The sequence below is a fragment of the Triturus cristatus genome, chromosome 6 (assembly GCF_964204655.1).
Source record: "Triturus cristatus chromosome 6, aTriCri1.1, whole genome shotgun sequence".
In the NCBI taxonomy this organism is placed as follows: domain Eukaryota; kingdom Metazoa; phylum Chordata; class Amphibia; order Caudata; family Salamandridae; genus Triturus; species Triturus cristatus.
The window spans coordinates 1,058,068,316-1,058,093,699 of NC_140589.1; positions in this window are offsets into that span (position 1 = coordinate 1,058,068,316).

The window sequence follows — 25,384 nt, forward strand, 5'->3', positions numbered from 1 at the left end:
AATGATCTATAAAAAAAACTGAACTCAAATTACGCATGAACAACCATGGTCATAAATATTCCAGTGTCATCCACCAGAATCTAACATGTGCAGTGCAGTGTTCATGTTCAGGGCTAGGGACCATCTGCAGTGCTATGTTAAATCTATTTATATGGTACATGTGCAGTATTAGATTACTTTTGCAGTGGTGGGTTAATTTATAGGTTGCTACACAAAGTGTGCCGCACTGAAAAGGCACAAGAAGGGCTAGTGGAGTTGGTTGAATGCTCTGGGGTGGTCGTGAGCCATAAGAACAAACTCCCTCCGCCTTCCCAAGGCTAACTAAGTAGTGTCTGAACTGTACATAACCTAGAAATGATTGAAGAAGCCAACTTATTTTGAGAACCAGCCTAGTGTAAAAATGCTTTGCAATTTTCAAAAATGAATTTTTAAATGTGTTTAAATAAAGTTTTAATATCAGAATTTAATGAATTTTTAAAGTTTAATAGATTTCTCTTTTATAGGGTGACGAGGTCTTACCGTTCAGGCCTTATTTTATACTGTGCTGATGTTGTATTGTTATCACTTATGTTTTACTTGCTCTATGTATGTGCTTTTATGACATAATCTGTCGAATAAAGCCTGTTTGGACTGGAAAAGCATGTTAAGTTTAGATTGTATTTGCAGTACGGCAAAACATGCAATGCTAAGTGCAGCGATGGGTATTAATCTTCCAGTGTCATCTACCAGAATCTAACATGTGCAGTGCCGTGTTCCAGTGTAGGGCTGGAGACCATCTGCAGTGCTACAATAAAACAGGTGTGTCACGGTACCGCCTGCAGGAGATGCCTGGGGGCTTTGGACCTCTGTGGTCTCCTCACACAGGGGGCATCTCAACGGGCACACCTATTGTATCTCACTTCATATACAGCACACAAGCACTGTGCCTCCTGACAGCTTGTTTCCCCAGCACCCATTTTGTATTAGAGTGCAGGGTCAAAGGCCTTCCCTCATTTGCATGGCGCCAGATGCCAACGCAGATTAGGGAATGCCTCCTTGGGATCGTGATGGTGATATACGTCGGTTGGTGTGATCTATATTACAGAAGGGGCCGCTCAGTAATATGTGCACCCGTTTCCAGTACCAATGTGCTCCAAGGGAGCAAAATACTGTCGGCGACAGACAACCTTTACAAAAATAACCTATAAAAGTGCCTTAACCTAAACGTTGCATTATCTACATTCTGCAGTTCTCTACAGTCGATCTCGGAATCGAGCTCACAGGGTTCCGAATTCGAGCCGACGTCTTCCGGTAGACTGCTCAGCGCGTGCGAATGTTCAGCTCGGAGTTTCTAGGTCAACCGCGGCCGCCTGCCTTTCTTTCTCTGCGTTGCATCACTGCTGTTTACACCGCACAAGTCAAACCATTACTTTTCTATGCTTGACTTAATCAGCATCAGAACACAAACATACGAACATCTGCGACCTGAACGTGCAGTGGTGCACTCCACATGCAACCTGGCCGACACTTGTGGAAGCGCTGGCATCTTTCCATAGCAGCTACAAGGCAGTGTGCTTCCCGGTTCAAGTCCACTTAAAAAATGCACACCGTATTTAAACTGCACAACAGATTTTCAAGCATTATATACACATAGAATACGTTTTACCTCTTCTGCAGCACCTCTTTGCTTAATGCATAACATTGAACCTTCTTTAAAGCAGAATAAACCTCCCCTTCTAGCTTTAATCCGAACAACTTCAAGGGGATCAGAAGGGTTTAGCTATAGCATCAACGTACACCATAAAATACCGGATTAAGCAATAATCTTTCCTACAAAGAACAATTCGGGACACGCACACCGCCATGTCCGCGCATCAGACCTTAGAATACAACTGTGCATAGCATCTATACGCCACTTGTATGTTCTAGAAAGAAATTAAACATGCAGCACTAGTCGTTTATGGCATTTTAAATTACTGTATTTAACTACTTGCCTTCCTATTAAGATTGGATATTCTTAACAGTACATTTTCTCATGCGTTTTTGCCTTTTCAGAACTCTCTTTAGCGTTTTTATTGGAGGTGTGTGAAGCTCCCTGGAGGCATAACTCCTCCTCTACTCTGCATCTTGTCGATGCAGCATATAAATGAATTGTTGTCCCTCTACACGACAGGGTCCAATAAGTGGCGGGTCCTCCGCTAAGGCGGAGGAGCATAGTCTCACTGCTTTCAGCAGTGGAAATAAAGGAAAAATGCAATAAAAATAACTGGTTGTTATTATCATTTTATTTGTTCCTGCTGCGGCTTGGCGGGCGGCGGTTCTGCTCTGCTCTCGGAGCAGGAGAGGAGTAGTGGCCACCCCCGATCCGTGCCAGCCGCCACTGGTCCATCCCTACCACCTTCATTTTTAATTGCAATGGAAATATTAACACAGCACATTTTATATCACACTTCTGCCATTTGAAAATGCTGCAAATAATAGGCATTACTGTTCCTCCAGGTTAATGGTACTCAGTTTCGGTGGACTACGGTTTCTTTGCCAGTTTTTCCCCCGAAGATCGCCAACAAATTGTGCTCAGCCACGCCATTTCACCTGTACGTTTACTGCGAAGTGTTTCTTTGGTGATTCCCTGTCAAACTCTTTGCTTGGTTTAGCTACAGAGGTTATTCCCCCTTCACTGTTGATAACATCCAGGGTATGCCCTACAAACAATCCGAGCCTCAAGAGTCTACGTTAACTCTCAAATAAAGTTAATAGTGTTCTAGCGCCGCAGCACTTCTAACAGCAAGTTTACCCGGGGCCAACAAGCCCTAAACCAGTCTTACCCGCACAAGCAAAGCCTATGGAGTTCCTGAATGCACCCCATCTGCAGGTGCTCGCAGCTGTTGTAGCCAAGTTCAGGTAAGGCGGGTGCACGCACACCAGGCAGCTGCATTCAATGGGTACAGAATCCCTCACTCACGGTTGCTCTCCTGAAGCACACAGAGAATTCCTGCAGCTCCTCCTGTGGGCTAAGTGTTCATTCGGCTCCAAATGGGGGTGGTTATGAGCACCCTGTCCTGGGTCCCTTGCCTGGGTAATGGTGCTTCCACTGCATCCTTTCTTCTCCAACCGGGTAGAACAAGCCACAATCCTTGGTGCTTGTGGTGTCACCCCTCTGGCATATGGGGTCACTGCCACTCACAGTCTACATGCATCAGCCCAATCAGCACTGTGATACTTCCCACAGCGGCTCCTCCTGGCATAAGGGGTTGCCGTCAATGGCCCCTTTCCACAAAGTAGTCTTTTTCCGGCGACCCCTCCTGGCATACGGGGTCACAGCTCCACTACCTCACAGGACTACAGCCGCTTTCTGCACGTCATTCTTTCTCCAGTGGCCCCTCCACGCATATGGGTTGGGCAGCAGGACACAAGGCTAAGTTCAGGGTGGCCCTCTCTTTATATACAGGGGGCGTACGTTCTGCCTTAAACACGGGTAACAAGGCGATCGGTGCAGCAGCCGTTTTCCCTCACATCGCACAGGGAGTCCACTGAATAGGGCTGCCCACTGGACCATGCTCCCTGCAACACTCTCTTCTTCCTCACAGGGCATACAGGTCTTGGCAGGTAGGCAGGCACTGGTGCGCCAGGCTCCAGGGCAGGTGGTCTTGGATTCCCTGGGTGATGACCCCCTACCGGGAGACTAGCATGCCTTGTTCCCCAGTCCTGGTCACAGGCAGAAGTCTTGCAGAGCTTCTCCATCTCATGCATCCCATCTGGCTGCTTTCCAAATGGCAATTTTTGAGGTCTCAATCTCCCTTTCTTAAGTCAATTTCCAGACACCCAATGTTATTTAGGGTCTGAGTCTTTGAAGTTTTATGTTGAGGTATTGCTTCTTTTTTTTTTTTTTTTTTTTTTTTTTATTTTTTTTTTTTTTTTTGTCCTCATATCACCAAAAACTTCCACAGATTTGACAAGCCAGGTTTTGTTCTCGATTCCTGAGGGCCTCTTTGGCTCACTGTTTCTGTCTAGGCCCCATGGCCTTCCTCCCGTGTTGGAGGACTGGTGTAATCATAGGACCATGAGGGAATGAAACATTTTTAGAGATATTGCCTTGATCCATCAAATCAAATACCTTTGTTGTGCCCAACGTATCAATGGTTGCCAAGTACTGGGTTGGTTGTCTGCTCCGGTATCTTGGTCTAATCGTGCCGCTTTAAAGGCGGCTCTGAGCCAATCTTCATTACCAGGGGGGGTTTTGTCCTTCCATTTGATACATATTTCTCTCCTTGCCAAGATGATTAAATATAATATTAAGGCCATATGTTTCTGTAAAGGTACACCATCCGTAGACTCATTTTTACCAAAGAACACCAGAGAGAGATCTACAACTATATCCACCTCCAGAATAGATGTCAACACTTCCCCCACTCCTTTCCAAAATGTGGTTAACACCGGGCACTGAAAAAAAATGTGTATGTCATTTGCGTTTGTGAGACTACATCTTGGACACCTTGGGGGCGGGATAGGAGCAAATTTGGCTATTTTAGCCGGAGTATAGTATAGCCTGTTTATTACATAAAAATGGTTTTTCTTCAAGGAGGCAGGCTTTATGAATTTATACAGCGTCTTTAATGATGGATATAGTAGTTTCTCGATTTGGGCGACCAAAGGAGAGTCATTCCAAACTGAAATTGGGGAGGGGATCCTGGCTTCCTCAGCGTCTTGGATTTGGGCATACCATAAGGCTATTTCTTTCTTCTTTGGGGACGGATCTTGAAAAAGCTGTTCTAATTCCCCTTTTCCTCCTATATCGCCTTTTTCAGACTCATACCAGCTGTTCAATTGAAGATATTTAAACCTTGAAAAGGTGGGGCCAATTTTAGCTGATAGAGCTGCCCACGGTAGAATTCCCTCTGAGTCCACTAAGTCTAGCCATCGCTCCATACCTGAATTTTTAATCGGAATCGCCAGACTATCACACATTAGGGGCGGTGTCCCAGGCGAGTCCCATATTGGAGCAAAGTCCGAGAAATATCCAATTCCCCATATCTTCCTTAAATTAAACCAAGTTTGTAATGCTGATTTCAATACCTTTAGCCGAACCTTTTTAAAAAACCTTGGAGTACCAAATTTGTACAAAAACCCTTCTTGACTGTTGACACCTTCAGCCGTAACCATTTCTCCCAGTACTCTCCCCCAAGATGTTTGTTCGGGGTGAGATAATAGCATTCTTATCCCTTTAAACTGAAAAGCCATCAGATACCAGTTTATGTCAGGTAAGGCTAGTCCTCCCTTAAGGAGCTTCCTCCTAAGCTTTTTCCATGACATTCTGGCATTCTTATGCCCCCATATAAAGCTACCAATTTTACCCTGTATTTTAGTTATAGTTTTTCCAGGGAATGTTAAAGGGATTGCGTTGAATAGGTAGGTCAATTTGGGGAGTACAGACATTTTAACAAGGTTAACCCTGCCATATATTGTCAAGGGGAGGTTCTTCCATTTAGCGAAGAGATAGTCTATTTCTTTTTCGATTTTCCCAAGATTTAAAGAAGGAATCTTATTTAGGTCTTTAACTATTTTAATACCCAAATACCTGAACTCCTTGCTTATGGGGCCTCTAGTGTATATGGTGTTCCAACACATTATTTCAGTTTTGTCTGAATTGACACTGTAGCCTGAAACCTTGCCAAATTCCCTCAACATGGAGACCAGGTATGGAATTGTATGCTCTGGATCGCTGGTGTAGACTATCACGTCATCGGCATAGAGTGCCAGTTTGCATTCATATCCTAATGATCTAAATGGGATGATATCTCTGTCCAGTCTAATTGTTTGAGCTAAGGGCTCTATATAAAGATTAAACAACAGGGGAGACAGGGGGCATCCCTGCCTGGTCCCTCTCTGGATTTGAAAGCTAGGGGAAAGTGAGCCGTTCAAGAGAATTCTGGATGAAGCTCCTAGATAACAATGCTTGATAGTCCCCACAAAAACTGGGCCAATTCCCATTGCCTCTAAGACACCCCAGAGATATCTCCAACACACATGGTCAAATGCCTTGGCTGCATCAACTGCCACCACGGCCAATGGATCAGTTCTAGCCTCCGCTAGGTCGATATTGCCAATCAGCAGATGGGTTTGATCTTGAATTACCCTCCCCTGTATGAAGCCCTTCTGATCGGGATTAATTAGGCTGGGTGCCAGTTTCGCCAATCTTCCTGCTAATATCCCCACAAATATTTTATAGTCTGCATTTAGCAGGGAGATTGGACGATAGGAGTCTGCCAATAAAGGGTCTTTCCCTGGTTTTAAGATTAACATTATCGTGGCCTCACTCCATGATCTTGGCATTACCCCATTAGAACAGTATATTGAATTAAATAGCCTGTGTAGGACTGGAAGAAGATCGTCTTGTAATAGTTTGTATACTTCGTTAGGGAGGGCATCAAGCCCTGCAGCTTTTTTGTTCTTTGCCCGCTTTATTTGGGCCAATATCTCTTCTGTGGTAATAGGGGCATCCAGAGCTTCCCTAGAGGCCTCCGATAAAATTGGCAAAGATTTATCCACTAACCATTGAGATATCTGGTCTTGTGTGGGTTTAAGATCTTCTGTATACAAATCTGAAAATAATGTTATTAAAGCCTGTTGTATTTCCTCCGGATCGCTAGATTTAGTTCCACTGCTATCTATTACAAGTTCGTTGATATCATTCTTTGCCCTGTCTAATCTGGCCTTCCAGGCCAGGATTGCCCCTGCTTTCTCTCCATACTCAAACATCTCCATGTTTCTGGCCTGCCATTGTGCTTTGCATTTTTGATCTAAAAAAGCTCTAAGATTTTTCCTGGCCTCCTCTAAATTACCGTTTATCTTAACTAATTGCCCTGTATCACCGATTATGGCATTCCTCCTTTCAATCTCCAGAGTGCCGATCTTCTCCTCAAGAGCATACAGGTACTTCCCACAGCGGCTCCTCCTGGCATAAGGGGTTGCCGTCAATGGCCCCTTTCCACAAAGTAGTCTTTTTCCGGCGACCCCTCCTGGCATACGGGGTCACAGCTCCACTACCTCACAGGACTACAGCCGCTTTCTGCACGTCATTCTTTCTCCAGTGGCCCCTCCACGCATATGGGTTGGGCAGCAGGACACAAGGCTAAGTTCAGGGTGGCCCTCTCTTTATATACAGGGGGCGTACGTTCTGCCTTAAACACGGGTAACAAGGCGATCGGTGCAGCAGCCGTTTTTCCTCACATCGCACAGGGAGTCCACTGAATAGGGCTGCCCACTGGACCATGCTCCCTGCAACACTCTCTTCTTCCTCACAGGGCATACAGGTCTTGGCAGGTAGGCAGGCACTGGTGCGCCAGGCTCCAGGGCAGGTGGTCTTGGATTCCCTGGGTGATGACCCCCTACCGGGAGACTAGCATGCCTTGTTCCCCAGTCCTGGTCACAGGCAGAAGTCTTGCAGAGCTTCTCCATCTCATGCATCCCATCTGGCTGCTTTCCAAATGGCAATTTTTGAGGTCTCAATCTCCCTTTCTTAAGTCAATTTCCAGACACCCAATGTTATTTAGGGTCTGAGTCTTTGAAGTTTTATGTTGAGGTATTGCTTCATTGAAGTACCCACTCCTCTGCTCCCTCTTCCTCTTGAGAAGCAGTCTGTTATAGCAGGAGTATCTCCACAGGTGATAGTTCAACAACACAGGCTATGTGAGTGACTAGAGTTTACATGTGGATGTCGACCACAGTGATCTGTGCATCAAAAGGTTAGCCCATGGCTCACAGGCCTACTGTTTATGATTCTCTTATCAGACCCATTTCCTTCTGGAGACGTGGCCAGGCCCCTTCCTTATCACCTCTCACTGACTCAAAGAGCACCCTTTGAAGTGTGCATCGGAGAGGTCTCGTCCTCCCATCCCCAATGTGTGTCCCAGGCAGCTTATAGGAATGCAGCAATACACAAATCTGTCTGATGAGATCTCTCCATGTTTCATCATGCAGGCCTGGGTCTCCCAAAATGGAATCCAGGGCCCTCCATGTATTGTACCATCCACAGGCACATGTACACCTAGTACTTGTATACTGCATACTCACACTGAACATTACTGTATCCTCCATGTACTGTACCAATAGTAGGCACACGTGCACCACCGTCTGTATTTAACATGCATGCACTGCCCAACACTCTATCCTTTATGTACTGTATCACATCCAGCACATGCATTCATCCTACACACACAGCACAGCACCACATCCTTCAGGTAGTGTACCACTCATCTGCACATGCTCCTCCCGTACATGCATACACCATGCACACATTGATCAGTAATGCACAATCTCAGTATGGCACCCTTCCCAGGCACTCATACACCCAGCAGAGATACATCACTTCTGCACTGCGCATTACTCCACACCAATCTAATGTAGGCCCAGGGTGAGTTAAATACACAGAACCTAAACTTTAAAAGTGAGCGAGCATGTAGACCTCACACCAGTGGCACACGTTAAGAAGGACCTGTTCACTCCTACTGATCTCTACACGGTATGCTGCCACCAACACACTTGTGGTGCTTAACTCCTAGTGAAGGCAGTAACCTTACACCACTGTGAGGGTAGCTCTTGGGCTCCCCTCCTGGCCCAACAAGACCACAATCCATGAAACAGGCCTTTGTCATTGCGCACATGCATGATCCGTGTCTGCCCATGACAACAAAAATCAGCGTTAGGAATCTAGACGTCAGTAAAATTGGGCACTCAGTGCATGGTTGCACATATATAACTATGCAGGGGCCTTTTTACGTCCCGAAACACATGCTCAGCATCGTTCTTCTTATATGGGCTGCTTCCAGATCTGAACAAAACAGGTGCTCTGACCAGCACCCTAGATACTGGTCCCTCAAACGCAGAACACACCTGATTACTCAACCTGCCCATTCCACAGAACACATACTTCAGAGCACTCATGGTCTCCTGGTGTACTGATACCCCTAGCTGTAGACATCTGACCCTGGCTGACTCCCCTGGAGATCTGTTGCCATCACCACAGCAACATGTCCATGGCCCACCTGAGTTTGTGTACACCTAACCACTATACCCATGATGCAAGGAAAACACAGTTCCATGACCCCTATGGTACCTGTGGGGTCAATATGCATGTTGGATGGAATGTGGACAGAGCTTTAACATGGAAAAGATTTCTACCTGTAGCATGAGCCTTTGTGGATTGTTGCCTCCTGGATAGAGGAACAGCACAACATGCTAGAGCACAAATTACAAAACATGTGGAATATACTGCCAACACCAGTGCAACAGAATAGGGCTTTGGGGGGGCGGCCGACCAGCAGGAGGCTCGCCCTCCCGGGGGGTTTTGGGCCGGGGGCAGCCGGAGCACAGGGGGCGGACTTCCGGGATTGGGCTACTTGTGCGCTTTGGGCTGGTTGGGCTCCTTTTGGGCTGGTGGGGTTTATAGCCGGCAATTTTGTGTGGCGACCCACCATTTCGGTGGATCGTGACACAACGGCCGGCTGGGGGGCGGTTGGTGCGAGCTTTGTCCCGCCCTCCCTCCCTATGAGCTGGTGGGCCCCCACCCCTCTTTTAGGGGTTGGGGGGTGTATTTCTGGTTGAAAGCCGGGGTGGTTTTCTTGGGGACAGGTGCATCGGGGAGGGATGCTGTGTGGGGGATTTGTCGCTGGAACAGGTGCTGGTGTGCTGCGCTAGAATTTGGGGGCGTTTTCCTAGGTCATGGGGGACATATACTGAGTTATGGTTACGGTGGGGTAGGACATCAGAAGTTACCTAGTTAGGTAGGGTAGGAAAGTTAGGAATTGTAAGTTGTGTTATGATTGTTGCAGGGGGGGAAACAATTTTAGGGGAGGGGGTGGGGGGGTCAGATAGGAAGACTATATTTAGTGAGGAATAGTTTTGTACGGCACAGGCCAAGGGATGTTTCTTATGTAAGGTGCACCTGTTTCCAATAAAGCGGCCTTTTTCACACCAACAAGCTAGCCTGTGGTCTGTGCTGCCCCCCCTGTAGGGCCCAATAGAAACTCCTGGAGCTATAAAAAAAAAAAGCAATCGCAGCAAGCAGCCCGCAACAGACATGTTCATACAAGCTCTGAATCATCTGTAGAATCTGGTCCTGCCTTAAAAGATGTCAGTCTCCCGCAGCAGGGTAAGAACCATCAGTGCGAATTCGGGAGAACAAATGTTTGTTTTCTGATGCCACGTGCTTGTAGTGCATCTGTTGCATTACATCGAAGGCCCGATGAATAGAGTACGGGGATATGAAGTGAGAGGATGAGCAGAATCACCAGTGTGGAATAAAGTATGTTTTTGCATATGTATGTGATAAGGCAGTTTAAATATTGTCACAATACACACGCACTCAAACTTGTTTGCACTCATGTGAACTTGTTGTATCAGTGTGTTTGTGTAAATGTTTATATGTGCTGTTGTCAAAACCAGCTTAGAAATGCTGCAAAAGTTATTCCGGGAACTGTCAAAAAGAAGAATCTAGCATGGCACATATGACATATATTCAAATTAATGTATTTCCTGCTATGACCCTTTATGTGGAATTTGCATATGCCAACAAAGTAGTCATGTCTCTGTAGCCTGAAATTGTGCTGAAAGCAGGGACCTGGCCTCTTTAAGGCCTGGGCAATGTGGGCAATTGTCTCCAGCCCCCCACTTCCAAGGGGCCACCTGGAAACATGATTTTTCTGTTTCACCTCTGAATATTTCTTTATATCAACCACTCTCCTTCTCTCTGCCTGCCTCTAACTCTCACTCTTTCTCTCGCCACTCAACATCTTCCTAAGGAGTTATGGGACACCGTGCCATACATATTTTATCTGTTTTTGTGTGAGCCCCATTTCGGAAAGTTGAAATATAATTGAATACTGTCTGGCATCAGGGGGTTTAAATTAGCAGAATATGTGTAGCATAATTAGCAGTTGTTCTGGATAGAGGGCCCCAAAATGTGTTGTGCCCTGGGCCCCAAAAATCCTTAACATGACACGGAGTCTGCACCAGTTGCTCCATTGCTCTTTTGCTGCCTGGGGACATCGTGGGGATCGTGCTGCGCACTGGTGGGACCAGAGTCCCAGGGTTTCTTCACTCCAGCACCGCCAGCCCCTTGAGGCTCTCTACAGGGACTACTAGTCCCATCATCCCCTGCTCCAGCCACAGGTGCCGCAAGTGAGGGGGTGGCACTGCCATTGGGCTTATAGCGCTGCCTCAACCCCCGCGGTGCGGGAGTCTGCACCAGTTGCTCTTTTGCTGAGTGGGGATATCGTGCTGCGCCCTGGTAGGACCGGAGTCCCAGGGTTTCTTCACTCCAGCACCGCCAGCCCCGTGAGGCTCTCTACAGGGACTACTAGTCCCAGCATCCCCTGCTCCAGCCACAGGTGCCGCAAGTGAGGGGGAGGCACTGCCATCGCGCTTATAGCGCACCTCTCCCCCTGCAGCATGGGAGTCTGCACCAGTTGCTCCATTGCTCTTTTGCTGTCTCGGGACATCGTGGCAATATTGTGTTGCGTCCTGGTGGGACGGGAGTTCCAGGGTTTCTTCACTCCAGCACCGCCAGACGTGTGAGGCTCTCTACAGGGACTACTAGTCCCAGCATCCCCTGCTCCAGCCACAGGTGCCGCAAGTGAGGGGGAGGCGCTGCCATCGCGCTTATAGCACTGCCTCTCCCCCGCGGCACGGGAGTCTGCACCAGTTGCTCCATTGCTCTTTTGCTGCCCGGGGACATTGTGGGGATATCGTGCTGCGCCCTGGTGGGACTGGAGTCCCAGGGTTTCTTCACTCCGGCACCGCCAGCCGAGTGAGGCTCTCTACAGGGACTACTAGTCCCAGCATCCCCTGCTCCAGCCACAGATGCCGCAAGTGAGGGGGAGGCGTTGCCATCGCACTTATAGCGCTGCCTCTTCCACCGCGGCACGGGAGTCTGCACCAGTTGCTCCATTGCTCTTTTGCTGCCTGGGGACATTGTGGGGATATCGTGCTGTGCCCTGGTGGGACCGGAGTCCCAGGGTTTCTTCACTCCAGCACCGTCAGTCCCGTGAGGCTCTCTACAGGGACTACTAGTTCCATCATCCCCTGCTTCAGCGACAGGTGCCGCAAATGAGGGGGAGGCACTGCCATCGGGCTTATAACGCTGCCTCAACCCCCGCGGTGCGGGAGTCTGCACCAGTTACTCTTTTGCTTCGTGGGGATATTGTGCTGCGTCCTGGTGGGACCGGAGTCCCAGGGTTTCTTCACTCCAGCACCGCCAGCCCCGTTAGGCTCTCTACAGGGACTACTAGTCCCAGCATCCCCTGCTCCAGCCACAGGTGCCGCAAGTGAGGGGTAGGCGCTGCCATCGCGCTTATAGCGCTGCCTCTCCCCCAGCAGCGCCGGAGTCTGCACCAGTTGCTCCATTGCTCTTTTGCTGTCTGGGGACATCGTGACCCACTGTGCCCTCAGGGCCGGTCACTCCTTACCTCTGCTCTGCTCCGCTGACGACGCCGCCTGCTGCCTGCCACTGCCTGCTGCCTGCCGCCGCCCGCTGCCTGCTGCCGCTGCCTCTCTCCCTCAGGTGGGGGTCAACTCCTGCTCCCCGCCGGACGCGTAGCTTCTTTTGGCGCCTTTTCCCGCCACCGCTGCCCCTGGTGAGTCGCTTCTCCCGCCGCTGACCCCAGACCCGCCTCCCCTCGCCTCCCATTGGTCGCCCAGCCTCCCGCCTCCCAGCCGACCCTCCCACACGGCTACCTACTTAAGGGGACCATGGGGGACCGGTCAGTGTGACCCACTGTGCCCTCACGGCCGGTCACTCCTTACCTCTGCTCAGCTCCGCTGACGACGACGCCTGCTGCCTTCCACTGCCTGCCGCCGCCCGCTGCCTGCTGCCGCTGCCTCTCTCCCTCAGGTGGGGGTCAACTCCTGCTCCCCGCCGGACGCGTAGCTTCTTTTGGCGCCTTTTCCCGCCACCGCTGCCCCTGGTGAGTCGCTTCTCCCGCCGCTGACCCCAGACCCGCCTCCCCTCGCCTCCCATTGGTCGCCCAGCCTCCCGCCTCCCAGCCGACCCTCCCACACGGCTACCTACTTAAGGGGACCATGGGGGACCGGTCAGTGTGACCCACTGTGCCCTCACGGCCGGTCACTCCTTACCTCTGCTCTGCTCCGCTGACGACGCCGCCTGCTGCCTGCCACTGCCTGCTGCCTGCCGCCGCCCGCTGCCTGCTGCCGCTGCCTCTCTCCCTCAGGTGGGGGTCAACTCCTGCTCCCCGCCGGACGCGTAGCTTCTTTTGGCGCCTTTTCCCGCCACCGCTGCCCCTGGTGAGTCGCTTCTCCCGCCGCTGACCCCAGACCCGCCTCCCCTCGCCTCCCATTGGTCGCCCAGCCTCCCGCCTCCCAGCCGACCCTCCCACACGGCTACCTACTTAAGGGGACCATGGGGGACCGGTCAGTGTGACCCACTGTGCCCTCACGGCCGGTCACTCCTTACCTCTGCTCAGCTCCGCTGACGACGCCGCCTGCTGCCTTCCACTGCCTGCTGCCTGCCGCCGCCCGCTGCCTGCTGCCGCTGCCTCTCTCCCTCAGGTGGGGGTCAACTCCTGCTCCCCGCCGGACGCGTAGCTTCTTTTGGCGCCTTTTCCCGCCACCGCTGCCCCTGGTGAGTCGCTTCTCCCGCCGCTGACCCCAGACCCGCCTCTCCTCGCCTCCCATTGGTCGCCCAGCCTCCCGCCTCCCAGCCGACCCTCCCACACGGCTACCTACTTAAGGGGACCATGGGGGACCGGTCAGTGTGACCCACTGTGCCCTCACGGCCGGTCACTCCTTACCTCTGCTCTGCTCCGCTGACGACGCCGCCTGCTGCCTGCCACTGCCTGCTGCCCGCCGCCGCCCGCTGCCTGCTGCCACTGCCTCTCTCCCTCAGGTGGGGGTCAACTCCTGCTCCCCGCCGGACGCGTAGCTTCTTTTGGCGCCTTTTCCCGCCACCGCTGCCCCTGGTGAGTCGCTTCTCCCGCCGCTGACCCCAGACCCGCCTCCCCTCGCCTCCCATTGGTCGCCCAGCCTCCCGCCTCCCAGCCGACCCTCCCACACGGCTACCTACTTAAGGGGACCACGGGGGACCGGTCAGTGTGACCCACTGTGCTCTCACGGCCGGTCACTCCTTACCTCTGCTCTGCTCCGCTGACGACGCCGCCTGCTGCCTGCCACTGCCTGCTGCCTGCCGCCGCCCGCTGCCTGCTGCCGCTGCCTCTCTCCCTCAGGTGGGGGTCAACTCCTGCTCCCCGCCGGACGCGTAGCTTCTTTTGGCGCCTTTTCCCGCCACCGCTGCCCCTGGTGAGTCGCTTCTCCCGCCGCTGACCCCAGACCCGCCTCCCCTCGCCTCCCATTGGTCGCCCAGCCTCCCGCCTCCCAGCCGACCCTCCCACACGGCTACCTACTTAAGGGGACCACGGGGGACCGGTCAGTGTGACCCACTGTGCCCTCACGGCCGGTCACTCCTTACCTCTGCTCTGCTCCGCTGACGACGACGCCTGCTGCCTGCCACTGCCTGCTGCCTGCCGCCGCCCGCTGCCTGCTGCCGCTGCCTCTCTCCCTCAGGTGGGGGTCAACTCCTGCTCCCCGCCGGACGCGTAGCTTCTTTTGGCGCCTTTTCCCGCCACCGCTGCCCCTGGTGAGTCGCTTCTCCCGCCGCTGACCCCAGACCCGCCTCCCCTCGCCTCCCATTGGTCGCCCAGCCTCCCGCCTCCCAGCCGACCCTCCCACACGGCTACCTACTTAAGGGGACCACGGGGGACCGGTCAGTGTGACCCACTGTGCCCTCACGGCCGGTCACTCCTTACCTCTGCTCTGCTCCGCTGACGACGCCGCCTGCTGCCTGCCACTGCCTGCTGCCTGCCGCCGCCCGCTGCCTGCAGCCGCTCCCTCTCTCCCTCAGGTGGGGGTCAACTCCTGCCCCCCGCCGGACGCGTAGCTTCTTTTGGCGCCTTTTCCCGCCACCGCTGCCCCTGGTGAGTCGCTTCTCCCGCCGCTGACCCCAGACCCGCCTCCCCTCGCCTCCCATTGGTGCTACCGAGCGTCCCCGCGACGCACCCATGGACCCTTCGCCTGCCGATCCTGCAACTTCTCCTGCCTCCAAACAAGCACCACGCCCACCAAGACGGACAACAGCAACCACCTCAAGTGCATCCTGCTCAACACCCGCTCCGTCCACAGACACGCCGTGGAACTCTGGAACCTCCTCGACACAGCATCTCCAGACGTCGCCTTCCTCACGGAAACCTGGATGAACGATTCTTCAGCCCCCGACATCGCCATAGCCATCCCGGACGGCTACAAGATCATCAGGAAGGATCGCGTCAACCAGACCGGAGGGGGCATCGCCATCGTACACAAGAGCACCATTCGCATCTCGACTGACTCCATCGACGTATTCAACGCCGCCGAATACCTCCACTTCCAGATCCACACCGACCCCAAGACTACCCTCAGAGGCACCCTCGTCTACAGACCCCCGGGACCACGCGCACAATTCTGCGAGGACATCGCAGACTTCATCAGCCCTCACGCCCTCCCCTCCGCCGACTACATCCTCCTCGGGGACCTCAACTTCCACCTGGAGAACAACAATGACCGCAACACCACCGCCCTGCTGGATAACCTCGCCAACCTCGGACTTCAGCAACTGGTCAACACCCCCACCCACTACACCGGCCACGCACTCGACCCACTCTTCTCGTCCAGCAAGCACGTCACCTTCAGCCACTCCACCGGACTTCACTGGACTGACCACAGCTGCGTCCACTTCAGCTTCAGAAAGAACACGGTCCACCATCACCCGAAGCAGGCTCCCCACAGAAACTGGAGCAAGATCACCGCCGACCAGCTCGCCACCTCCCTCAGCCAGAGCCCACCTGTCAGGACTACGGACCCTAACACAGCTGCCCTCGACCTCACGCAGTGGCTGACCTCCTGTGCCGACGACCTCGCCCCACTGAAGAACCCCCTCACCAGGCCCAGAAGCAAGAAGGCCCCCTGGTTCACCGACGAACTTAAGGACTCCAAGAAGGCCTGCCGCACCCTCGAGAAGGCCTGGCTCCTCAACAAGACCGCCGACAACAGAACAGCACTCAAACTCGCCACTCGCAGACATCACCAGCTCATCCGCACCACCAAGAAGAAATCTCTGAGGGAACGACTGGACAAGAACGCCCATGACAGCAAGGAGCTCTTCAACATCGTCAAGGAGTTCTCCAACCCCAGCACCGGCAACAACGACATCACTCCCTCACAGGACCTCTGCGACTCCCTCGCCTCGACCTTCCACCGCAAGATCGCCGACATCCACAGCAGCTTCGACATTTCACCCCCGCACCCATCGGTCGAACCTTCGAACCCGCCGCCACCCTCCAGACATGGACCGAGGTGACCCCCGAAGACACGTCACGCATGATGAACACCATCCACTCCGGATCTCCGACCGACCCGTGCCCCCATCATGTCTTCAACAAGGCAGCCACTACCATCGCACCCCACCTCCGAGACATCATCAACACCTCCTTCAACACAGCAACCTTCCCGTAGAGCTGGAAGCACGCCGAACTCAGCGCTCTGCTGAAGAAACCAACAGCGGACCCGACCGACCTCAAGAACTTCCGCCCCATCTCGCTCCTTCCTTTCCCTGCCAAAGTCATCGAGAAGGTCGTCAACAAGCAACTGGCAGCCTTCCTCGAGGTGAACGGATCCCTCGACCCATCACAGTCCGGATTCAGAGCCAACCACAGCACCGAGACCGCCCTCATCGCAGCCACCGACGACATCCGAGCCCTGCTCGACAACGGCGAAACAGCGGCACTCATCCTCCTAGACCTCTCCGCAGCATTTGACACTGTCTGCCACCGCACCCTAGTCCAACGCCTCAACGACACCGGCATCCAAGGGAAGGCTCTGGAATGGATCACCTCATACCTCTCCGGCAGAACACAGAGAGTACGCCTCCCTCCGTTCCGCTCCGAGGCCACCGAAGTCATCTGCGGCGTCCCGCAAGGATCGTCGCTCAGCCCTACTCTCTTCAACATCTACATGAAACCCCTCGCTGCCATCGCACGCCAACACAACCTCAACATCATTTCCTACGCCGACGACACCCAGCTGATTCTCTCCCTCTCCAGAGACCCCGACACCGCCAAAGCCAGCCTGCACGAAGGGATGACAGACGTCGCTGAATGGATGAACATCAGCCGCCTGAAACTGAACACGGACAAGACAGAAGTCCTCATCCTGGGACCATCACCCTCCGCATGGGACGACTCCTGGTGGCCTCCGGCACTAGGCACCGCACCCGAACCGACGGACCACGCACGCAACTTGGGCGTCATACTGGACTCCTCCCTAACGATGACCAGACAAGTCAACGCCGTCTCCTCAGCTTGCTTCCACAACCTCCGCATGCTCCGAAAGATCTTCCGATGGATCCCGACCGAGACCAGGAAGACGGTCACCCAGGCTCTCGTCACCAGCAGACTAGACTACGGAAACACCCTCTACGCCGGTACTACAGCCAAGCTTCAGAAAAGACTTCAGCGTATCCAGAACGCCTCCGCCCGACTCATCCTGGACATCCCCCGACGCAGCCACATCTCGTGCCACCTGAGAGACCTGCACTGGCTCCCTGTCAACAAGAGGATCACGTTCAGACTCCTCACCCACGCACACAAGTCCCTCCACGACCTAGGCCCAGGGTACCTCAACAGCCGCCTCACCTTCTACACGCCCACCCGCCAGCTACGTTCCGCTAACCTCGCCCTCGCCGTCGTCCCTCGCATCCAGAGAGCCACCGCCGGAGGAAGGTCTTTCTCCTACCTGGCAGCTAAGACTTGGAACTCCCTACCCGTCCACCTGCGGAGGACCCAGGACCACCAGGCCTTCAGGAAGCAGCTCAAGACCTGGCTGTTCGAGCAGTAGCAGCCCCCCTTCCCCAAGCGCCTTGAGACCCTTACGGGTGAGTAGTGCGCGATATAAGTTCCATGATTGATTGATTGATTGTCTGGGGACATCGTGGGGATATTGTGTTGTGCCCTGGTGGGACTGGAGTCCCAGGGTTTCTTCACTCCAGCACCGCCAGCCCCGTGAGGCTCTCTACGGGGACTACTAGTCCCAGCATCCCCTGCTCCAGCCACAGGTGCCGCAAGTGAGGGGTAGGCGCTGCCATCGCGCTTATAGCGCTGCCTCTCCCCCCGCGGCGCCGGAGTCTGCACCAGTTGCTCCATTGCTCTTTTGCTGTCTGGGGACATCGTGGGGATATTGTGTTGCGCCCTGGTGGGACTGGAGTCCCAGGGTTTCTTCACTCCAGCACCGCCAGCCCCGTGAGGCTCTCTACAGGGACTACTAGTCCCAGCAACCCCTGCTCCAGCCACAGGTGCCGCAAGTGAGGGGGAGGCGCTGCCATCGTGCTTATAGCGCTGCCTCTCCCCCCGCGGCGCGGGAGTCTGCACCAGTTGCTCCATTGCTCTTTTGCTGCCTGGGGACATCGTGAGGATATCGTGCTGCACCCTTGTGGGACCGGAGTCCCAGGGTTTCTTCATCCCAGCACCGCCATCCCTGTGAGGCTCTCTACATGGACTAATAGTCCCAGCATCCCCCACTCCAGCCACAGGTGCCGCAAGTGAGTGGGAGGCGCTGCCATCGCACTTATAGCGCTGCCTCTCCCCCGTGGCGTGGTACGTGCGCGGACCGCGCCCGGGCCAAGGGAGGGCCCGTCCTTGCCAGCAAGAGGCTGGGCAGGGCCATCCCTCTTTCATCTTATTTTCTGGACTAATAACTTGGAACCATTTGTGACTGATCAAGGTACTGTGCTGATTTTTCGTAACCCCTCTTCTTGTTATTTCTTCTTCTACTCGAAAAAACCTCCCTTGCAGACCCAAGACATTTTACAAATGTTATACTTGTAAACCCTTGTGATTGATTTGTTTGTCTCTCTTTATGGGGAGTTAGCCACAGGCAGGCCTCTGGAAACTATCGACTTCAAGCATCTACTGAAGGCCTAAAAATGGGTAAAAGGAAAACTATGGAGGGAACAGGGGGGGCAAATGGTCCAACTGGCGGGGTGGGTAAAGGGAAAAAGGCAAGAAAAGCCCCTAAGAACATTACTAACAATTGTGTGATGGACCAAATTGATACCCTCATCACAGAATGTGAAGGAATATTGGGAGCTGAGTTGTCAGCCCCCACTGATAGCATTAATCCTTCGTCGAAACTTATGCTACATCGCCTCAAGCTCTCCTTCGGATTGTTAACTCACTTAGGGAGGAGATAGGCACAATGAAACTGATGATTGAGGAGCTTGTGGCTGCTGTTAACTTGTTGGCCCCGAAAAATTCAACGTACACCCCAGCAGCTTGTTTGTTGCCCAATTCTCATCCACATCGGTCACTCTCAACTGACCTAAGAAAGGAGGTCCACCAAGCAATGGTCTGTCTCCTCTTCCTATAGTCTCACTCCAACAGGCCCCCACGGCTTCCATCTCTGGACAGGCAGGTCCCGCTCAAGCCAAAATGCCCAACACTCAACAACCTTCTTCCCAAGCTATTACAAATCATAAAAGACCTAATAATACACTAACGACCACACACCTATGCAATAAAGGCCACCTACAATTGAGTAAACAATCCAGTTCTCACCATGCTCAAGCACGGACAATCTTCATGGTCAACGTCCCCAAGCTTGACTCACTGGGTGGCTTTGAAAATGAAGACTCTCTAAAAAACAAGTCCATACACTCGATACGTCATGTTAGGGGTTGTCGTTCATTAATAAGGGAAGATATAGTCAGGGCACGGAGATGCACGTCTTATAATTAATCTGTGGATTGCATAGAACTTACCCTGACTGAGTCCGATCTAGCTGAAAATCTTTTGGCGTTAGAGTACCGGACTTGTTCTCCGGACTCTTCAGCCATTCAGCTTAGGCGCTATCCAACTACTGCTGCTGCTAGGGCACAGGATAGTGTGCTAATGCTGCAAACAGGAGGGTGAACCTCATTGGAAGCTAATGATTGACTACAACATTAGTCCAAAGCATATAAAGAATCACAATCTGTCCCTTTAGCTAATAGCCAAAGTGTTCTTAACACTATGCAACCATGCAATGATTGTAAACAACCTTTAGCTAGTTTGGGATCTATTGACTATAGTAGCCATCCTGTTTGTAATCTGAGGGCCCAAGGGGTTGTATTATCCACTGATTCTTTTTCTTTGTCTTGTGATACTTCTACTTCATCCTCTGCCCTAATGTCTTTGACCCACCAAACTCCCCCATGCTAGACAGCTTCTATTCGGGCAACTCTCTCCGAGCTCAAGATTATTTCCTGGAATGTTGCAGGGCTCCATAGTAAATTGCTACTCCCTGCCTGGAATGATTTGATAGAGGGACATGACATCTGTATCTTCCAGGAAACATGGAGCCTAGTTCCACTCTACAAGTTGGGTTACACTTGCTTTTTTACACCCGCTATCATTATGGGGAGAGGGCGACCTTCGGGGGGCCTTATTATTTGGTTGTACTTTGTCATGGGCTGCAGAATTATTGAACACCGATGTTCGAGTCCGGACATAATGAGGCTTACCATTAAGGGCAGTGGGGGAGGAGAAACTCTCGAGTTGTTCAACGTCTATATTAGGGGGACACCAGGGGGTAAATCTTCACACATTGTTACATCACTAGAAGAGGAGCTATCTGGCTGTCCGTCTGATTCTCATGTTATGGTCGCAAGAGACTTTAATTGTACCTTCGAACCCTTAAGCTCTGAGGACGTGTTGGGGGTAGAGGAGGATGATACAAGATGGGGTGTTTCACTTCTAAGCATACCCCCAGATAAAAGATGGTCTCAGGTAGTAATCCAGCTTAACGCGCTTACTCTAGAATTTGGGCTGAGGGCTGCCAACGGCAGAACTCCACCAAATGCTATAGGGCACAGGTCTTCAAACTGTGGGGCGCCCCACCCCTGGGGGGTCGTGGATGGGTTTCCAGGGGGGCACAAAGGCCTCTGCACGCACATGTAAATTAAGACGCCTGGAAGTGCAGAGATGTTTATTTGCTGCATTTCCAGGCTGTCTTCATTTACTCTGAAGCCCTCAGAGTGCCGTGGGGCAAGAGGTCAGTGGGTGTGCTGCTTGGGGCTCTGCTGGGCAGTGTCTGGAGTCTTATTAGGACTCCAGCACGCCCGCTATTTCACAGGTCTTTAAAGACCATTTGCATACCTTTGGAAACTGGTTACGGAGGCTGTTTTTTCTTTTCTTTTTCCAGTACCCCCTGGGCTCCGACTCTGCCTATTCCTCCTTACATTTGTATTTTAAATATAATGCTGTAGTGTGAAAATGCATTTCATGAAAAGGAATGTAAAAAAGGGTTGCCAATAGAAAAAATGCCAGCCATGTATGTTTAAAGAGCCTGCAAAGACCTTGCTTTGACACTAAATAGGGTCTTAAATAAAAAAGTATGTATTCATTTTGTGGAGGGGTGGGAGGAACAGCACGTAGACCAGGTCTTTTTACATAGGGTTTTATTGAGGAAAATACACGTCTGTGTTTGCTCGAAAGTCTCTCCTCTTTCTTGGCCGGCTCGGTGGTTACAGCGGGGCTCTTGACCTCCTTTCCACCTCCTGGGCGTCCTCTGCTGATGTTCCGGGATTAAGTTCGCGAACTACAGGGAGTCTAGAACCGGGACCGGGTGTGGGGGAACACCTCTTATTGTGAATCAAACTCAGTGCTCATTCTGCTACCCTTCCGTGCGACGAGTGAGTGGTGTGGCGTTTGTGAAGGGGCAGGGAAGAGGGGGGGTACTCGGAGTGCTAGAGACTTTTCCGCCACCCCATCCAACCCCTGAACCGCTCCCGTACCTGAGGTAGCCACACTCCTCCGGGAGTGTGGCTCGGCGGTGCGCGGAAACGTTGGCCTCCTGGCTTTACTCCTGCCTCCGTCTTTGGGTCGTTTTTCCGATACTCCTCGGGTGCTTCTTCTTCGGCTTCCGCGCTCGCTCTCCGCTCCTCGCCTCCGGGATTCCACTCCTTGGTGACGTCACACGCCGCCGTCTGGTCTTCCGCCTCTATATCCAATCCAGGGTGTCCTTGTGATGCAGGGGGCGTGGCGACCGCGAACAGACAGTCCTGGTTAAAGGGACCCGGCTCGTCCTCGGGGAAAGCCTCTGCAGCCACGAAGTCGCACCAATCCTCCTGCTGGGGTGTAAAAGAACAAGGTAGTGGGGGTACGGGCATCCACCAGTCCTGTCGATCCCTCACAACACCCTGAGTCGGCGTGTCCCGTTTACACATTTGTAATTTGACTTTCTGTCAGCTCCTTTTATTTTCAGTCACGAAACATTCAGGCAGCCCTAGAACACATTTAAAAGTGCTTTATATTTTCTTTTCGAAGTACGCACAGATAAGTGCTGAAAATAGGGCTTTAGGTGACTGTTTATTTTTGTACTGTCTGCAACATCAAAATATCGAGCTGGCAACCCTAATCATAAGACTGGAAGTTTGTTGCAGGATCAGCACATTATTTATTTCCTTCACCCTCGATTCCCTGATTTAATTCCATAGTAGAAATAGTTTAACTTATATCTGAAACTCTATGCCCCGTCAATAACATGCTGATTAACTTCAAGTGTCTGGGAATTCACCCTGCATTCAGACAACTCACTCCTCGTTCTCACCCTTCACTTTCACACTCACCCTTCACTCACAGCACATAGTTATGGTTTTCCCGCATTTGCCACACAATCCATTGTCTGCTGTATAATTTGCAGATTGAAAAATGCAGCAACACATGTTACCTCACAGTGGAAGGCCCTTTCTAAAGGTTGACTGGTAACCTTTCTGTTGCTTATTGCTATATGTGGGTGTTAATGTGGAACTTATGAGGGGTAATAAAGGCCAGGACAATGTTAACAAGTGTAAAAATAGCAAAATAGTGCAGTAATGCTATCACAAAATATGCAGCATAATTTGCCTTTGCTTGCTGCAGAATTTAGTCAACCATGGTGCATAATTTGGTCTTCTCCTGCCGCATAATTCCAATGGCCCTGTATATAGTGCTATGAGGTCCCAGCCTGTTGCAGAAAGCACTGTGAATATGTAAGTCATTATTTTAAAACAGTATTTACATACGCTAAGGTAGGCTGCTGCAACATGATGCAGTGATTCAGATAAAACAAGTTCTTACAAAACATACTTTTTAGTAATAAGTAATCAAACTGTATCAAATGCAGACATTTTTGTAAGTGTCTCCACTAGTCAAGATCCCAGCTGATAACTCCTTTACATTTCATCTTAAAAAGAATAGATCTTTGCCACCATAAAGCTTTAAGCAGATCCACTGGAATTATTCAGCAGAAGAGGACAACATTATGCGGAAGGTTTGACTAAATTATGCAGCAAGAAAAGGCAAATTATGCGGCACAATGCGCCACATTTTGTGGTCAGCATTACTTCATTATTTTGTCATTTTAACTCACGGTAACACTGTCAGGGGAAATATTTCACCTCATTAGTACCAGCGTAGCACGCAAATACAGCAGTAAGCAACCACAAGATTACCAGTCAATCTTTGCAAAGGGCCTTCCACTGCTCCAGAAACCTTTGTCACGCTTTAAGTAACTTTTGTTCCGTTTGAGCTAGAATCAAGTTTTTTTTGTTGAAATCTGCAGATTATGTAGCAAATTCAGTACACTGATAATTATGTGGAAAACGCTGCTGCAGAAACTTATAAATCCATGGTTTCTTTTTTAACTTTCTGCACTACCACCCGCACTTCAATTTCAGGCAGAGGCATCTCAAAGTCAGTATTAACCATTCAGGGGCAGTTTTTTTGTGAAAGCTGTGTCCATGGGGTAGCAGGTAGAAGGTCAGCAGGGTTGCATTCAGATGCAGAGCCCTAATCCTCTCAATCCCCGGGGGCCTCACAGTAATGGTCTAGGGGACAGAGGAAAGAAGTGAGATTCATAGATATTGTCAAAGAGAAGGCCCAGAATAGGGAGCACTGTATGCAGACTCATTTTTATGTTTACAAATGGCCAGAGACCGCTTCTTCCGTAAGATACCCCAAAGAAGGGGACAATATAAGTGTTTTTGTTTGTTTAAAAGGGACATTCATTAGTGAAGCTGGTACTGCTGGCAAGTGTGTACGTGGCCACTGCTGGTTATCATAAAGGAGCAGATGCAGCAGGACAGGGGCCCAGGGATTTGGGGGGCCCACTGCATCACAATTATGACTGTCTACCTTTAAAAAAAAGGGCATCAGAGTTTATTGTCCTTTCAAGCATTAGGACAGAGGTGATGATCCTTCTTGGAGGGGAAGAGGTAAAAAAGGCAAAGGAGATAGCCTGCTACTCAGGACTGCAGTTATTATTAGTGCAGCAGGTATAGTTGCATTGGGGTCAAAGAGTGTGAGGGGCTCACAACACCCCAATTATGGAGAGCAGTTTGTTTGGGATATCTGTTTTTTGTTTGATGCATTTGCTGTTTTATAAGTCTCATATTTGGTGCAGTTCATAAGCTATAGAAAAAGTATTCCTGAAATCATCTCATAAGCCCCGCTCCCTGCACGCAGCCATGTCCCTCCCGCTCCCCTAATCCTTGTCATGAAGTTTTGGAGGGGGGCCTGACCTCAAAACATTTTGCTTAGGGGGGGATCAGGGTAAAAAAGTTTGAAGACCTCTACTATAGGGGCTGACACATACAACAGAGTCAGCTGCCCCTCTCGCATTAATTACATCTTAGTAGATGTTAGACTTTGGAGAGTTATGATCGACAAGGAAGTAGTCCCTACTACTGATAGTGATCATAATTTACTCTGCCTGTCAATGAAGACACCATGGTTTCCCCCTTGTCCTCCTTGTAATGCAGGCCCCTCCATGATGACGACTAAAGAAGTGGTCCCCTCCAACTGTAGAAGGTACCTCAAATGGCCTAAAGTAGTCGCCCAAGAATCAAAAATGTCGGGTATTAGGCACGTCTTGATTGCGAGCACCCTTGAACTACAGGAGGCCTTTAGCGAAATAGATGGTCTGGAGAAGGTCCCAGAAATATATATGAGAACGAAAGACCAGATAGAGTCCTATTTTCAAACAGCAAATAACTGCAGTAAACCGAGTGCCCGCCAAAAAAGCTGCCAAACATGGTTCACGAGGGAATGCAGACAAAAAAAAAGGCTCTAGTTCTAGCAATTAAAAGTAAAAATTGTCCTCTGATCCAAGTCACTAGAAAAGATTATAAAGCAGCTCTGCTTCACGCAAAGCTGAACTGGGATGAGTCCCACTGGCAGGACCTAAAGGACGCTAGTTTAGCTAGGGATGCTAACACTTTCTGGAACCTTGTTAAACGGGCGGATAGAAGAGACCCTGATATAATTCCCAATCATATCACATGTCGAGATTGGTA